The following is a 15,551-nucleotide window of genomic DNA, read 5'->3' as shown; positions in this document are numbered from 1 at the left end:
CACCCTAAGAACGGGACCTAGAGTGTTATCCAAATCACTTGTGTTCCCACTGGGAATCGAATCCGGAACACAGCGAAGCACAAACACCGGCGTTTCAATAGCACGATTGAGTGTGTGTGTAAAACTTTAATTCATTAATTGCGACTTTTGGCATCATTATATTATTACAAGTATTTCTCTTAAAATCATTGTTCATTGCAGAGTTAAGCAGAGTCCTATAACCTATTACATTACAATCGAAAGTAATATCTATTGCCAGTGTTTGAAGTGGAAAAAAAGCAGAGGCGATATGTTTTATTCCAATTTTCACTTGGTATACTGGCTATCTAAATATTGAAATCCAGTGAGGGAGGGTATGTTGCCTAAAAGATTGCATTTCTATTTATGTAATGACTTTAAACCATGAAAGAGCTTTTACGTAGTTACGGTGAAAGTGAGCATGGAAGGTCTATGTTCTCCGATCCCAATTTTCTGACAAAAATAAAAAATGGTCTCTTATGTTGTATCATAGAGAATTATACATGAAAATGCTAAAATGCCAATTTTTTGTATCAATTTTTAAACAATCTTTTGTGGGACAGCTCCCGGACACCCACTCAACTGAGGGTATTCCAGACCCCCGGAAAGTTCGCCCCTTTCCATAACAGACAATCCCTAATTCCGCTCATTTTCAGATTTTATTTCAGCCACGTAAGTTTGTAACTGTTGTCTAAAATAACTAATCATTGTATCACTTGCAAAAGAAATACTCAGGTGGAGAAACTATTGAAGCCGTAACAGCAAATATTTAATAACACTAGTCAACATATTTTAACATTTTTCTGCCACATGAGAGAAAACACCTGATCTTAAAGGAACTTTGGCCGCTGAATTCGAATCTGCAATCCGTTTTTCTCTTATCACGCACAGTTTTCCCGTGACAGAGGGATTTTCGGGAAATTTCCCCCAAAATTTCCCTTTTTCTTCATTTTTGTACCTCTAGCTCGGGTATCCTTAGGCATATAAACATACAAATTATATTCTAGGTTAGCTTGATTTATACTTAGTAAACCCTGTAAGTTTCATCTGAGTCGCATCATTCTTCATTGAGAAATAAATATATTTCTATAAATATATGCTATGTGTACTGTCCATTTTACCATATACAATAGGTGCAGAAAAATCACATGTAACTTCCACGGGAATTACAATATAAGCAAAATTTATACTTCATTGGATTTGTAATGAAACATACTTTACAATGATGTATACACCATGTCCGCCATTTTTAAAAGAGAGGGAAATTCTCGAGGGATTTTCGGGAAATTCCCTAAAAAGTAGATGTTTTGTCTCATGTCACTGTACATATAGTGATACAGAAGCGGGAATAGCGCCAGAATATAGATTTATATCAATTCAATAAATCAATATCTCACTAGTAAACAAGGTTTTTGTCACATGAAAGAAAACATCTGATTCTAAAGGAACTTTGGTCGCTGAATTCGAAAGTGCAATCCGTTTTTCTCCATCACCCACAGTTTTTTGCGTGACAAGGGGAGGGGGCTGAGAAATTCCCTCAAAATATACCTTTTTTCGAAATTTTCGTACCACTGGCCCTTGAAATATAAATACAAAAATGACACCATATAAAACTTTGATTTATACTTAAGAAACCTCGCAAGTTTCAGAACAATCTCATTATTATTTCTAGAGAAATAAATATAGCTGCATGTATGTTGTGTGTACTACTTATTTTAAGATGTGATGTTGCGTTCTTTGCACCAGAAGAAAAAAAAAACAATTTCATTTACCCATACAGGCACAAATACGAAAAATGAGAGTATACGACATGGAGTAAGAGGTCTGTGGTTTTCTACCACCTGGCATGTGATTGCATTGATACAGCTGTACAACAACACGTGTTTAGCTGATGCAATAAAGCTGCGCAAAATCGGACTCTACTGATAAATTGTCAGGTCCATGACAAATAGATAATGAAGTGTTGTATAACTGCATGCGTATTGTAGGTTTAGTTTTAATTTGGATTTACCTGTGACAAGTGGTCGTAAGTGTGTGTGCGTGTTTGTTTTCTTTCCTCGCTATGAAGAGATCGTGGCGTGCGTGTATAAACTCACCGAACACTTTCTGTTACGTGTGTGGAAAATATACTGTGAAAAGTCAGCGCCGTGCATTAACAGAAACGTTAAAACAAGCTTATTATAGCTATTTTAGGTGTCATGTGGGTGATCAAGACAAAGTATGGGCTCCCCATGTGTGCTGTGTAACATGCTATTCTACTCTTATTAAGTGGAAAAGTGGCGATAAAACTCGAGCTATGCCTTTTGCGATGCCAATGGTCTGGCGAGAACCAACCAGTCATGCTGAAGACTGTTATTTCTGTCTAACAAAAATTTGGGGTCATTCTAAACGAAAAAATCTAATATTGAGTACCCAAATGTTCCATCCGCTCTAAAACCTATACCACATGGACCTGAATTCTCAATCCCTGATCCATACGCACAGAAGAATCTTCTCCAGCAGAAGAGCAAGTAGATGAGTTGCCCGAACCATCAAATTCCTTTGATCCAAACTATAGCCCAACCAAAAACACACCTCTTCTTGTTAACCAGTCCAGACTGAATGACTTAGTAAGGGATCTAAATCTGAGTAAGCAAGAAGCTGAGTTGCTCGGATTGAGACTTCAAGAATGGAATTTACTGGCTCCTACCACCAGAATTTCAATTTTCAGAAACCGACATGAACAATTTTCAGGTTACTATATAATGCAAAATTTCCTCTGTGCATGTGCAAATATAGATGGTTTAATGGATGCACTAGGTTTCCAACACATCCCTGAAGAATGGAGGTTGTTTATCGACTCCTCTAAAACAAGCCTTAAGGCTGTTTTGCTACATAATGGGAACACTAAACCACCAATTCCAATGGCATATTCCGTAGAGATGAAGGAAACTTATGAAAGTTTGTCTCTGTTGTTAGCTGTGATACATTATAACAAGTACTGTTGGCAAATTTGTGGTGATTTAAAGGTCATTGCTATATTACTGGGGCTTCAGGGAGGATTTACAAAATACTGTTGTTTTCTTACTTGTGGGACAGTAGGGCAACTGAATCACACTACATTAAAAAGAATGGTCCCCAAGAGAAACATATATGCCAGGGAAACACAATGTTAAGTATTCTCCCTTAGTTAATTCAGAAAAAATTCTGCTGCGCCTTTACATATAAAATTAGGCTTAATGAAAAACTTTGTTAAGGCCATGGACAAGAATGGAGAAGGTTTTGCGTACCTTAGAAGTCAGTTTCCAAAACTTAGTGACGCGAAAGGAAAAGAGGGGATATTCGTCTTGTCCCAAATTCGGAAACTATTAAAGGACAACATCTTTGAGACAAAGTTAAATAATGATGAACTATCGGCCTGGAGAGCTTACAGTAAAGTGGTGTGTGGATTTTTGGGAAATTATAAGGCAGAAAATTACCGTCAATTGGTTCAAGAGCTTTTGGATAGCTATCAAAGGTTAGGATGTAGAATATCCCTGAAAATTCACTTTCTTCATTCCCACTTGGAATTTTTCCCCGAGAATTTAGGAGCTGTAGGTGACGAACAAGGGGAATGATTCCATCAGGACATTCAAAAAACGGAGCAACGTTATCAAGGTAAATGGGATCCTCATATGATGGGCGACTACTGCTGGTTTTTAGTTAGAGAAAGAGACTAGCACTACAAAAGGAAGAATTAATTGTAAGTACAAATGTTTTGTTTTCATACTTTGTAAAGCAGTTGTGCATTTGATCCATTGTGAGTTATTGATATTTGTTTTTGTAGGTCAATATTAATTTTTTTGTTTACTATCTTGAATTACGTTTAAAAGGCGTGGAAACTAAGAACTTTCTTGTATACTTTTGGAGTTAAAGATCAGTTTTTCAATAGGATTAATCTGGCGCAATTCCCGTTTCTGCATCACTATATGAACAGTGACATGAGACAAAAAATCTACTTTTTTTAGGGAATTTCCCGAAAAATCCCTTTAGAATTTCCCTCTTATAAAAATGGCCGACATGGTGTATACATCATTGTAAAGTATGTTTTATTACAAATCCAATGAAGTATAAACCTTGCTTATATTGTAATTCCCGTGGAAGTTACATGTGATTTTTCTGCACCTATTGTATATGGTAAAATGGACAGTACACACAGCATATATTTATAGAAATATATTTATTTCTCAATGAAGAATGATGCGACTCAGATGAAAGTTTCAGGGTTTACTAAGTATAAATCAAGCTAACCTAGAATATAATTTGTATGTTTATATGCCTAAGGGTACCCGAGCTAGAGGTACAAAAATGAAGAAAAAGGGAAATTTTGGGGGAAATTTCCCGAAAATCCCTCTGTCACGGGAAAACTGTGCGTGATAGAGAAAAACGGATTGCAGATTCGAATTCAGCGGCCAAAGTTCCTTAAAGATCAACATTCTTCTTTCATGTGGCAAAAACCTTGTTGACTAGTGTGATAATATAAATAAATAAGATAGGGAAAAATAAATCAAGTTAAATAAAGAATAATGGATGGAGAGCGAATATATCCCCCGAATGATAGACTACATTTCATATGACTGGAAAAGAATTATGACTTGGAATTTATCCTGTTTTTACGTTTCATTATCGAAAGTTGTTGCTATGGCTCTCAAATATAAGTTCCTTCGACGAGGGTAGAAGAAATATTCTTCCATGGACCACTACTCTTTTCCAATGTGGGCTCAAGATGTATGTACTAGTTATCAAGATGAATTATCATTGTCACAAAATGGTAATATCGAAATAATTTAAAATTTCGGGATAATTTAGAATTTCGAAGGAGTAGTTGTATAGCCGAAATCTACTCATGGCTGAGAGAATACACATGGGCGCCAACCATGTATCAGCTTTCCGTTTATGCTGATTCTCTACGTGTAAGTCACATGCATATTTGTCACACAATGAAGAAGCGTAGTAGTCCATAAGACTGGGGAAGAAAAAAAAACAAGTAGCTAACGAACACAGCAACACTGAATCGCTCAATAACTCAGCATGATCAACTGTAAAGAAATGTCACGCAACTGAATTCTCACTTGATTTTTTTATAGGAAGACAATACGGAATTAAGTGCTTCCAGGTTCTTGACAAGAACAGGATTTCCCCATCCCATGGAGTCTTCAATCCATTTATACTAATTTAATCTATACCCATTCATGGTAGCACCGTAAGACCTAAATATAAAGTTTACTGTATTTTAATATTATGAACCAAATTTGTATAGCTTATAGTAAACAACAACAATAATAATACTGGTTTCAAAGTAGGATTATTTTAATGGTAGATTGTCGTGATATCATTTAACATTTGCTTACATAGGACGTCATATATCCACGCAACAAAGAAATCTTAACATAGTTTTCCTTGTTTTTTAGGTAGCCTTTCTATATACATTTTCAGTAGCGTTCGTAATAAATATTAAGCACAGTTTTACAATCTGCAGTTAGTTAATAGGTACTCTAATCTATCTATATCTATATTAATAGATACTTTAATCTAATTACAAGATTACATTGACTACATGCAACTAACACATATCGATGCAAGTTATAAACATTTAACCTAAGACAAATAGTAATTGGTGTCTATGAGGAGTTTCATCTACAACTACATATAAGAAATAGCTCGTGGGCTCCCTAGGGTCCCTCCGTGAGCTACAGATATATACTGGAATACATCTGTTTGCATTATGCTTACTCTTGTATACTTTCATGTATAATAAAAGTCTATTATTTAACTTATGACAGGTTGCCATGTGCCAATCTATCATTAAAAGGGTACGTTGTCACTGTTCGTTCCTCGAGATCCTACCACACTGCTATGCATCTGCAGCTATCTTGCAGTAGGGCAAGGCATCAGATCGAAGACACAGATAAGGAGATGTTACAGAAGTGATAGACTTTATGTACAGCGGGGGACACTTCTAAATGGTACACCTTAGCCGTAAATCTCCATATGGTTGTACCATTTAGAAGTGCCCCCGCTGTACAAGAAGAGAGATGTTGAAACAACTGACTGCAATCGATGTCATTCTTTTGCATTTGAATCGTTAAATAAATCCCAGATTTCAAGATCTTCAATTCAGTTATGCTACTCATGCTCATTATATAAACGTTCCAGTTTACTGTTGCACACAGATTGAATATCCCCAACTTTAATTCGAACGGTCAGTTGAACATGATTTGTTAAAGGAGTTTACATTTTCTAGCTCATCAAAGAGAATAAGCCCAAAGAACTTAGCTGAAGTTGATCCATTTCACTAGATATGTCAACTAATAATACAAAATAACCTTAGTTCCAAGATATTTTAAAGAAATAATGATCTAAGCACAATTAATTATTATTTTCCAATGTTATGTGCACTAAAAAATCAAAATAGACAACGGTAATTATACCGAAACAAAATATTTTAGGAAATCTTATTATTTGATAATAATTGAGTACACTTATACTAATCATAGTTAAAAAGAAGAACAAAATTGGCATTAAATTCATAGTGTATAGAGTCCAATTCTTATTATGTGGTGCAGATAGAGAAAATAACAGCACACTAGGAATATTATGAAAATTAATTATTTAACGTTGGAAAATTATAACACCATTTCACTGATTAGAAGTAATCAAGCAAAATAAAATAAAATAAACGAAAACTAACGAAATCAGGTCGTTACAGGTTACTCCGACTTCGAAATATATATATATATATATATATATATATATATATATATATATATATATATATATATATATATATATATATATATTTATGAATATCTACTAAGTAACTCAAATCTACGTTGTATGAACAACTGAATCGTTTTAAGTTGCTTAAGTTGTGAGTTCCAATGGATTTCCCCGTTAATGTACTCAAAACCGCACAATTTCTCAACACTTTTGTAAAAAGAGAGGGACCTGTATATGTTAACATATATTTATGAATTTCATCTTTAGCAGCTATGGACATCGGGTGTGTTTTTAACATTACAAGGTCATCTTCCTTTAGTAGCGGTTGCGATGAGGAACGACACATCTTTTCGACTGTTTAGTCGCAGTTGATTCAATTAGTAACTGTCGATCCTGTATTTCAATGGATAATAGCTCATGTGGCCAAGGATAACTGCGTTTGAAACTATTAGTCAAAGAGAATGATATAAACAATTCTGCAGGACATTTACCCGTGGCACTGCTAATAGAATTATTTAAGAGATCCTGTATTTCTTCTACGGATTCGCTCAATCGGGTATGATCTTGATTGCATTTCAGTCTTAGGATCCTATTAAGCTCTCGATGTTGTCGCTCAATCATTCCATTAGCTTGCGGAATATATGGAGAACTCATATGATGAGAGATTTGATTATGTTCACAAAACTTATTCCACACTTTAGATAAAAATTGCGGGCCTTGTTCTGTGATAATGTGGCTTGGCAGTGGAAAATTGTAGAAATACAGACGCTGAAGCACTCTTACAATTTCTTTGTGTGCCGTTCGAAGAGGATAAAAACTAACAAACCTACTAAAAACATCAATTACTGATTATATATATCAGTATCCTTTACTCTTCGGCAACTTTCCCACAAGATCTAAACATAACTTCTCGTGTGGATAACTAGTTTCGATGTGATAACACTCTCCACTGACAGCTTGACTTCTAAATTTTGTGCGTGCGCATTCCAGACATTCCCGGATGTATTGGGTGAAATCTTTCTTTTGTTCACGCTAATAAAAGAAAGATCGAGTAAATGCCATGCACTTTTTGACACCAAAATGCCCCTTTTGATGGATCTTTGCTACAATTTCAGGGCCGAGAGATCTAGAAATTACCAACAGCCATCGGTTGTTAGACTTTGACAAATATTAAATCTTCCACTATAGTTACTTTCTCTGAACGATGTCCCGAATCCATCAAATTTATCATTTTCTGACAATAGCTGTCCAACCGTTGTTCCTTCCTTAGTACTTCAGGTGTAAATTGTTCCTTCCTTAGTACTTCAGATAAAAAAAGATTTGGATCTTCAGTGAAAATAAAATTAGAGTACACTATCGTATCTTGATTAGGAATGAAATTAATATAGACTCGCTTGATTTCTTCATCTATCTCCGGAGGATAACAAAGTATCAGCGACGGAATTTTCTTTCCCAGATATATGTTCGAAGTATAAATCAGCGTTGTAACTTAAGTACCAGTTTTGTGGTTCGTGCATGTAAATTCTTTAAAATAAAAGCATGAGTAGCCGCGCTATTATCACAGTGGACAATAGTTTTTCTACCTAAAAAATAACTAGAGAAATAGTCACAAGGATAGAAGCCAATTCAATTTGAAATATTGACATGGATAATTCATGAAGCTTCACACGTCTGCTGGCATACGCAATAACTGTCAAATCATCAGAATCATCCTGAAGTTGCGCTGAGAAACCTGCCAAATTTTCAGAGCATGCGTCACTATGAATGTGAAATTCTTGATCAAAATCAGGCTAACCTAAAGTAGGAGGATTGCTACCCAAGTTTCTTAGTGTTAAAAGCTTTAATGGCGCTTTCATCAAGAATAAACGGGTGGTCTTTCTTTAATATCTCAAATAAGGGTGATGCTAATTTAGAGAAATTCTTTATATGCCTGTGACGCCACCCAACGAGCCCGAGGAAAGATCTAAGTTGCTTCCTAGTTTTCGGGATTGGAAAGCATCTTATAGGCTCGTTTGACTTCGGATTTATCTGAATCTCAGAGCCGTTAACTATATGTCCTAGGAATGTGACCTCTTGTAGTAAAAATTTACATTTTTTGAAATTGAGTGAGAAATTCGCTTCATCAAATATATGAAAAACAGGCTCTAAATGACGAACATGTTCTTCCCAAGACGTTGAGAAACATAAAACGTCATCGAGATAAACAATGACGTAATATTGAGTGTTCATCTTAAAGAACCGATTCATTGTTTCCTGGAAAATGGCGGGAGCAGATCGGGGACCCATTGGAAGAACGACCATACAGTATTGCCTGCCAGATATACGAAGCTTGTACATTGATATGACGAGGGATGAAGACGTATTCCATAATATCCAGAGACCAGTCAAACGATAAAAATACACTGGAACCAGATGAACGCGCTAACAATTCAGTAATCGGTTCTACTTGCACCTTCAGTGAGATAACCTTAAGATTTAAACCTCTCAAATCTAACACTGGGCGAATTCCTCCGTTGGATTTTCGGACAGAGTGCATTGGGTTTCTATATGGCGAAGGCAGCTCTCTAGCCATTCCATGTTGTACCCATTTCTCCAATTCTCTTTCAAACTCCGTTCTCATCGCTTGCGGCACTCCGTATAAATTTCCAACTACCGGTTCATCATCTGTAAGTTCAATTTTATATAAATCGGTTTTAATACCCCTATCATATTCTGTAAATAGGTGCCGGTATTTACAAAGGAGTTGAAACAATCGTGATTTGTTTTCTGGTGAAATATCTTCTCTTTCGTAGACAACCTTTCGTATTTCCTCTGTAACATTCGGTTCAGGCACAGAATAGTTCACTGTCGCTTCACCCTCATCACTTCCGGTACTAATAAAGTTGGTATGCATTTGTTTGTCATCCTCATCAATGGATAAATGAATAGGAGTAGGTTTTGTTAATTGTAATATTACTACATTTCCGTCCTTATCCGTTAATTGAAGGATACCACTGGTTACCACTATCGACAATACCATTACATTTGTTCAAAAACGGGCTTCCAAGAAGTGAATCCAGTTTCATTCATTGAATGACAAAAATAGGTACTTCAAACAAATGGTCTTCTATACAAAGGTTTAGCATTTGCATTCCCATTATTTGAAACTTATCATTACCAACAAATGTCTTGATTTTAAAGTGAGAATATTTTCTGAGCTTGGCAGACGGAAATTTTGATTTAATTTGGTTCCATATTCTATCGCTTAGTAGGTTAAGTTCAGCGCCAGAAACAATTATACCGGTTAAATTTATTGTAGCTACACTGCAAGACACTGTAGGTGACGGATAACAAAAGCAACAATCACTTCTTCCTAGTAGTACCTCTTGATCTAAGTCTTCCTCTATAATAAATGAAATTGTCTAATTCTTTCATAATTTCGTTGTCTTCCATTGCTCCAGCAGGGAATAGCATCTGCGCGCAACCCTCCTTCCCTGCTATACTCGGGTGCTCGATCCGTTTTCCGACGCGGACATTGCTACAACTTGCTCGGCAGAACAAATTTGTACATCAGATTCCGTCGTCTGACAACTCTGATCTGTGCCGTATCGCCTACGATAGTTGGCGCGATACCAACCATTTCGTCTTTGATAGTTGTTACCACCATTTCTGTCCCTTCGTGAATACGGTTGGTTTCCAGAATCAGGCGAGTTAGCTTGAGTCGAAGATTCACTAGTGCGAGGTTTCCAGTTTACTTTAGCCAACCTCACATAAGATTTACCTGAATTTATATTATTACTTCGCTGAGTAGGGTTAACTCAACCGAGTTCAGTTCAGTTAGTCACAGTATCAGTTCGTCTACTGATTTCAAAGGCACAATTCTAACTAGACGAGATTCATCGGGTGGAATACACGCTAACAAGATGTCCAGCAATTGTTTTTCATCATAGGTTTCCGCTATTCCGTGATATCGCTCTATTAACGACCACGAGGATTATTTGGATTTATCGTATCTTGTCGAAAGTAAGCGTCGTTTTTGCGCTCTCTCCATATTCTCGGACATATATTGAGCTTTGAATTTGTCTTCAAATTCAGTTAAGTTTTAACTTCTTTTATCTTTGTGCGGTACCACGCACTAGCTGCTCTAGTCAGACACTGGTCCACTAAAATTAATTTCTGTTTCTCTGTTAAATTGAAACGTCGTGAGAGTCTATTGAACTCCTCCAGAAATAGTCGGGCAGCACCAGGAGTTGACTGTCCTCCAAATCGCAGGAAATCACGTACGTCCCTAGGTTTTCGAGATGGTTCAACTACCTTAGAGTCATTCGACTGTGTTTTCAATCTACATTCATGAGGTAACGTCGATAAATCATTCCCGACATCAACCGGACTATCTACAGTGGTCCTAGCTGGGTTACAACTAGATACAATATCTCGTGTTGTGCTGTTCAATTCGGAGTAACATATCTGTGAGGCATTTGGCAAGATTTAGAAATTTCACTTGGTCTATACATACTACTAACTCTATAAGTATTAACAGAACTAACAACATTAGTTATAGTTGATGTTACAGTTGCGCTAGATGTTACCGTTGGAATAATAATATTTTCATTCCGTGAAACAAAATTGATGTTAGAAGTTACCAAATCCGAAATATTTCCGTGCTTGTTCATCTTCAAGTCTTCCACTTCCTGTCTCAGCTGTGCAAGCTTCCGATCCATACATTCATGTCTGTTTTTACAATCGAACTCAATTTCGTTTATTTTATTCACAATAGCTTCCGTAACCAATTTGTAGCCCGCCAGTTCTTTCTTGAGTTAATCCGTTTTCTGGACCTCTTCGGAAATTGTATCTGTCAATTGCTTCATCTTTTCTTGTAAGCTCACTTTTACATTCACACGTTAAACCACAGCTTCAATTTTTGAAACTTCTCGGCCTAAATGAGCTTTCCACTCATCCTTCATGGCTTTCATCTGGTCCTTTTATTTCTTTGAACTGTTGCTCCGTTGTTAACTGATTCCTGTCCATTTTCTCCCTCATACTCTTATTTTCTTCGTTCAACATATTGACAACACCAAGTCGCACTTGATTGTTGCACTAAGCATATTAAGTGCTCCATCACGTTTTTAAGAGTTATTTGGTCTCGGTCCTCTTGAAAATGTGTTGTCTCAGTCCGTGAAGAGTTTGGACTTACATCGTGGTTCGTAATTAACTGAATAGCACTAAGTTCATTACTGTATATCTCCTCATTGTTAAATTCTTGATTCGCCGTTTCTGTACGACTCAAATTTTCTTTACAGATGTCACAATACCATTCCACTTCTGAATTACTCAATTCATCATACAGTGAATCATCCAGATTGACACAGCGAAAATGATACCAGCGATTACATGATCCACACATCTCCAAGTTTAATATTTCGTTATTAGTTTCGTCAAGTTCTGTTACGCCCATACAACAAGCGCAACTCTCGCTCTCAACTTCTTGTTGCACTTTCATGATCTCATTTACATAGGCCCCATTCCCAATGATTCACTAGTAATTGTTTTCCTTTCCTATCTTCTGCTTCTCACTTGTCCTCTATCACTTCATTCTCTACGTAACTACGCTGATGTTCTACGTCGTCTACGTTGTCCTGGTCGCCAAATTTTATGTGCCAATCTATCATTAAAAGGGTACGCTGTCATTGTTCGTTCCTCGAGATCCTGTCACAATGCTAAGCATCTGAAGCTACGTTGCAGTAGGGCAAGGCATCGGATCGAAGACACAGATAAGGAGATGTTACAGAAGTGATAGACTATGTAGAACAAGAGAGATGTTGAAACAACTGACCGTAATCGATGTCATTCTTTTGCATTTGAATCCTTACATAAATCCCAGATTTCAAGATCTTTAATTCATTTATTACGCTACTATATAAAACCCATTATATAAACTTTACAGTTTACTGTTGCACACAATCAGATTGAATATCCACAACTTTATTTTGAACGGTCAGTTGAGCATGATTTGTTAAAGGAGTTTACAATTTCTAGCCCATCAAAGAGAATGAGCCCAAAGAACTTAGCTGAAGTTGATCATTTCACTAGATATGTCAACTAATAATACAAAATAACCTTAATTCCAAGATATTTTAAAGAAATAATGATCTAAGCACAATTAATTATTATTTTCCAATGTTATGTGCACTAAATAATCAAAATAGACAACAGTAATTATACCGAAACAAATATTTTAGGAAATCTTATTATTTGATGATAATTGAGTACACTTATACTAATCATAGTTAAAAAGAAGAACAAAATTGGCATTAAATTCATAGTGTATAGAGTCCAATTCTTATTATGTGGTGCAGATAGAGAAAATAACAGCACACTAGGAATATTATGAAAATTAATTATTTAACGTTGGAAAATTATAACACCATTTCACTGATCAGAAGTAATCAAGCAAAATAAAATAAAATAAACGAAAACAAACTGTAACGAAATCAGATCGCTACAAGGTGCATTATTTCCCAGTTTAGGCAGCTAGTATCAATTCCTGAAGGGAACAGATATCAGCTACAGTTACATTCAAATCGAAGAAACGTTATGATGTACATGACGATGAAATACATTTATTGACATGAGAACCTACGAAATTACTAATAAAACAAGAAACCTGAAACTCCCTATATACACCAATCACCAACATGCACACATTCACTCACTCAGATATACATGCACAATCGTTTGCAGAAATTTTTAACTAACCTACTAAGTTTTTGGCATGCAAACGTACTAGAAGAATAATTCGGAAACTGTGCTGAAACTAAATCAATCTATAACATAATATTTAATATTTTGCTTGTTGCCCAATGCTTACTTGAATTCTTCAAATTGCAATTTTGAATTATCACCCGAAACTTGTGAAGGGAGACATAAAATTTTCAAATTACTGAAATTTCGAGGCTACATTCTTAATAACGCTGAGCGCATATCATATTAGGGAATAAATTTACATAATGCCCAAACCAATGGCTAAGCTGCCCATGGCAGTGTAATGTAAGTTTAGCTACGAGCCATATTTCGTTTCTGATTTCACTATAAAAATTATACAACACTGGAACTAGTCAGTACTATCACGTTTTAGTTACACTTAATAGTCTAGTTATTACCTTCTATTTCCTGTAAATGCAAGGAACGCTTAGATTTCCACAAATTTCTAATTAGATTATTAATCAAGGACACGCCTTCTTCTATCAAAACTTCATCACAGTATATCGAAATACATCCGCGTTTTTGTGATCAACACATGATGACTATTTTCATGTCAAAATAGTCCCATGGTCCACTCAAGATTTTTAAATGTTTTCAATTTACAAGAAGGAATTAAATTACGTAATAATTTAGACAATTTAGACAATTTTTGTAGATATTAGCCCAAAACATTTTCATTCTGTTTGATATGCATGCAAACAAATTTTTACTTGCGCTGTAATAACTTCATGGCGCTTCAACCTAGGCATTACATTTTAGAGCAACCAACAGATGTCGACACACATGCGATTTAAACAAAATAGTCGCGATATTTGCTGCATATATTTGAATATCAATAAATGATTAAATGATCTCACTAGATTCAATGAATATTCTATAACAATTGATCAGATATTGCTCCGAAAATGATATTTAATCTGCATTTTGTTCTATTCCTGTTAATCATCTCAAAAAAAGAGTACTTAATATTGTTTATTTTCTCTAAACAAAATACAAATGTGTTGTCTTCATTCTTTTCGTCTCTATTTTCTGCTGCTTAGATTGCTATGCCTCCTGTCCTTTTTTAGATTCTAAATATACTCTTTCATAATAATGCTAATGTGCAGCTTCATGTAGAGTATGGTGATTTAGTTTGTTATTGGCCTAAATATATATTAAACGCATTATATAATTTCATAACCGCAACTGAAAATACTAATTACCATGGTTACCTGGTTGGCATAATCTATTCTTTTTAAACGTACCATTTAAACACAGACTGGAACAAGTATAGAATAAACGCTCGACTTAAATGCATTTGAAACCGTAATTTGAAATTACTGTTTCAAGTTCTTTAAATTTGGCCACACATTGTGCTTTAGTAAGATAATAAGGAAATTCATCAAAATTTGTCATGAGGATTAACTTCCTGGTAAATGAATTTATTGGGGATGGATGTAAGGAACTAAAATCTTCTCCATATTGAAAACATTTAACTTCCATTAACTAACATCATCAGATCGAATTGAAAGCAAAACACCACAAAGATCTAAATGTTATTGATACACTCATGTACACAGATGACTGCACATGTATTCACAGTGTTATCCAATTATTTGAAAGACGCAAAAATACTTTTTAAAATGAAAAAAATAGATTTTTTGATTAAATAAACTACATACTTTTTCTTGTAAATACCAGACTCAGTCACGTATTTCTTTATCATAGTAGGCACAAAAGAAATCCCACCAGGACTAGCTATACCACGTGTGCAACACGTGCATTTGTATGGGGCAGCAAAATCTGTCATAACTATATTAGTTAAAATCAATATTTATTGTTGGACACATACTTCATGATGATGATAGGTAAATTTACTAAACTGACCTTCTATTTGAATACTACATTAATAAATCATGTTTAGATCGATTGAAGCTCGAACTTGAATTTTATGAAAAGGATAAAAATCTTTCCTCTGCATGTGTGTTTGCTAATCTTTCACTAACATAATAGATTATTATTTAAAGAAAAAACCCAACGAAATTGTATTTGTAGTGTTTAGACCTTTCAGAGTA

General features: G+C 35.3%; 1 protein-coding gene across 2 annotated transcripts in view; it reads left to right on the top strand.

Moving 5' to 3' along the window:
- LOC145690337 (heat shock cognate 71 kDa protein-like) overlaps positions 1-15,551 on the top strand; it is a 237,180-nt gene that overhangs the window by 150,767 nt on the left and 70,862 nt on the right. The window lies entirely within an intron of this gene.

This window comes from Thermobia domestica, chromosome 7 (genome assembly GCF_964235325.1).
Source record: "Thermobia domestica chromosome 7, izTheDome1.hap1.1, whole genome shotgun sequence".
Classification (NCBI taxonomy): Eukaryota; Metazoa; Arthropoda; class Insecta; order Zygentoma; family Lepismatidae; genus Thermobia; species Thermobia domestica.
Note: the sequence above shows the minus strand (reverse complement) of the source record. Positions and strands in the feature narration are given on the sequence as shown.